General features: G+C 41.1%; 1 non-coding gene across 1 annotated transcript; it reads left to right on the forward strand.

Moving 5' to 3' along the window:
• Positions 1 to 2,650: 2,650 nt before the first annotated feature.
• LOC115942808 (U6 spliceosomal RNA) lies at positions 2,651 to 2,758 on the forward strand. The gene has a single exon (XR_004077387.1). It is a non-coding gene; the product is annotated as a U6 spliceosomal RNA (small nuclear RNA).
• The last annotated feature ends 678 nt before the right edge of the window (positions 2,759 to 3,436 follow it).

Consider the following 3,436-nt stretch of genomic DNA (forward strand, 5'->3'; position numbering starts at 1 on the left):
GGTGACCAGCTCACTCAGCTCCTCCCCAGCCCCACCGCAGACGCTCTCTCAGTGCGTCCTGCAGCCTCGCTTCCTGGGCTCCCTGGCGTTTGGGGTGCCCGCCGAAGTTCTGAGTGTCGGCGCATGCTACCGCCTTGCTCCCCCGAGTCCAGGGGCGTCCTTCCGCCTAGCTCTTCCCCAACGGCCTTGGCGGCGCGGGTCTGGGCGTGTCCTCCCGCCTCAATAGGTGGGGTCTGGGGACGTTTTCCCTCCGCCAGGTCCCGGGCCAACGTGAATGGAGTCTGGGTTTACTCCAGTTGGGAAAGGAATATTCTACGTTGGATGGTTCCCGAGGGTCATGGATATGTCCCCTTAATCAAACTGAGTTTTTTATCTTTGCGAAAATGGACCCTGATCGGTGTCCTGTGGTCTCTTTTGGGGAAGGTAAAAAAAAAAAAAAAAGTTATTTTCCATAAACGATGTAATTGATTTATTAATAATCAAATACCCTTCTTTTTCATTAAATGCAGCTTTCTGGGGGGCTCTTGGCTCAGTTGGTAAAGCCTGTGCCTTTGGCTCAAGTCATGATCTCAGGGTTCTGGGATTGGGGGTGGGGGCAGCTCAGCAGGGAGCCTACTTGTCCCTTTCCCTCTGCCCTATCCCCAGCTCTCTCTCTCAAATAAATAAATAAAATCTTTAAAATAAATAAATATTTTTTTCAACTAGCATCTTCTTTCACGAAGACAGAAGCATTTTTTTAAATTTAAATTCAATTAGCCAACATATAGTAAGTAGTACATCATTAGTGTCAGATGTAGTGTTCAATAATTTATCAGTTGCATATAACAAATAAATAAATGCAGCTTTCTGTATAAAAATCCTTGAACTTGTAAATGCAAAAGCTAAACGTGACAGTATAAGAAATGGTCAACCCAACTACATTTATTTGTTTTGTAGTGTGCTTTGCAACTTGATATTTTATTGCCCCTATGCTCTGCAATGAACAAGATTGTTATTTTTTAAACACTTGAGTTACATCTGTTTATCTTTTGAATGAATGTAAATATATATAAATGTTTCTTTTAAAAATGTAAATACATGCTCAATTTGACCAAAATACAGCAGTGAGGCTACTGAAAGCTATCTTCCTCCTCTCTAACTCATCTTCCAAATAAAACTTGATGCTTAACTCTAGACTTTATGCTAAAACTAACAATGCATTTTTCAAAAAATGTGGTTACTGCTTATTTACAACTTGTTTTTACACTATCTCCTGATCCAGTTATCTGGTCAGGCTTTGTAGAACTAAATCATTCTTTTCTGCATTGTAAGGGGCATATCATGTTTATTTAATCAATCTCTTTGTGACTGATGTTCAGTTTGTCTCCAGTTTTCACTATTATAAATAATACATAGCAAACATCATCGTCCATACATCTTTTGCATATATATGTGATTATTTCTTTGCCACAAATGCCTAAGTGGTAGATTACCCAGTTAAAATGTGTACATGTTAAATATTTGATAAATGCAAATAAGTAGTCTTCAGAAAGTCTATACCAGCTTACACTGTTTCATCACATCTATTTTAACACCAGATACCATGCATTTTTGAAAACTGATTATTAATGATGCTTAAGAAATTAGAAATGTCTTAAAGGAAGGAAAGTGGGTGAAACACACATTCATTCAACAAACATTTATTGAAAACCTGTGGAGTGACAGACCTCATTCTAGATGCTGGGATAATAAGCAATAAAAATTTCCACTCTTCTGCAGTTTATGATCAGGGTTGCTGTGGTCAATTAAGAAACAATGGAATACTTAAGGAGATCTAATAAAAAAAACCTGGGCAGGGTTGGTGAGTCCAGTCATCTGTGACTAGTGACCGTAGGCAGACATTATCACCACAAGAACTGCCATGGAGGCAGGAAGTATTACTACAACCTGGGAGAAAAGACTACACCAGAGGGAGCTGTGGCCTTACGAAGAGGAACATTATAATGGCCAACTCATGGCTCAGCATAACCAGTCAAAGGTATAAACACCCAAACTTCATTTGCTTTCCACCTTCTCATCTCTTATCCCTAATGTGCATTTACGTCCCCCTTCTCTGTGTCATTCTTAGAAGTGCATCCACATAGTCTCCTCCAGAGCTCCTTGTTAATTTTCCAGTTATATTTTTTTCCTAGCCCTGGAATACCAGTCAACTCACTGAGCCATTGGTCATGAATCCGTATGACTTTTTTTTTTTAAAGGTTTTACTTAGGGGCGCCTGGGTGGCTCAGTCGGTTGAGTGTCTGCCTTCGGCTCAGATCATGATCCCAGGGTCCTGGGATAGAGCCCCACATCAGGCTCCTTGCTCAGCGGGAAGCCTGCTTCTCCCTCTCCCTCTCTCTCTGCCTGCTGCTACTCCTGCTTGTGCTCTCTGTCTCAAATAAATAAATTTTTAAAAAATCTTAAAAAAAGATTTATTTATTTGTCAGAGAGAGAGAGCACAAGCAGAGGAAGCGGCAGGCAGGGGGAGAAGCAGGCTTCCTGCTGAGCAGGGAGCCCAACGCGGGACTCAATTCCAGGACCCTAGGATCATGACTTGAGCCAAAGGCTGACATCCAAATGACTGAGCCACCCAGGTGTCCCTGAATCAGTATGACTCAATAGGTGTCCTTCTGTGCTTGCTTTGGCAGCACATACACTAAAATTGGAACAATACACAAGAAGATTAGCACTGCCCCTATGCAAGCATGACACGAAAATTCATGAAACATTCCATATGTAAAACAAAAACAAAAACAACATGTGTCTCCTTCCATACAAAGTGGACTACCAAATACACTTCTCGAAACTGCCCATAAGGAGAATTTTTCTGTGCCAGAGTCTTTCAGGGTCACCCATGAATGGGGCTATGATACAGCAGCCATTCACTTCCAGATGATGTTACCACACCTTGCAGACATATTTATAACCCAAGGAGGGTGCTTTTCCCTCCTCTGGAAATGTCAAATGTTCATAGTGGACTTCCCATGGGGCTCTAAGGTGCATGGAGGGTCATGTGTTGAGGCAGTAGGAATATGTACCATGTGAGTGTGAACCACTTGCTTGTACAGTTTGCTTGTACCTCTGGTTTTACATCTACCATTCCATTTAACAAAGGAATATCCTTGCACACATCCAATATTTTGATTCAGTGAAATAAATTATCATGTTCATGATAGATATTTTGGGTCACGTAGTCTCTTGATATCCCATGTTTAAGGAGTTTAGTCTCTATGGGGACCCAGTAGCAAATCAGAAGCTGCTTTTCAAATGGAGGATAGTTATCATGAAGTTAAGGCATACCTTAATCCAAAACCCTGGGAACCTAAGCTATATTGAGTCTTCCAATCTATGAATATGGAACGAATCTCCATTTATTTAGGTCTTTGGTATTTTAATCAGCATTTTGAATTTTTTGTCA

The sequence above is a fragment of the Leptonychotes weddellii genome, chromosome 14, assembly GCF_054177405.1.
Source record: "Leptonychotes weddellii isolate Sample4059 chromosome 14, ASM5417740v2, whole genome shotgun sequence".
Lineage (NCBI taxonomy): Eukaryota > Metazoa > Chordata > Mammalia > Carnivora > Phocidae > Leptonychotes > Leptonychotes weddellii.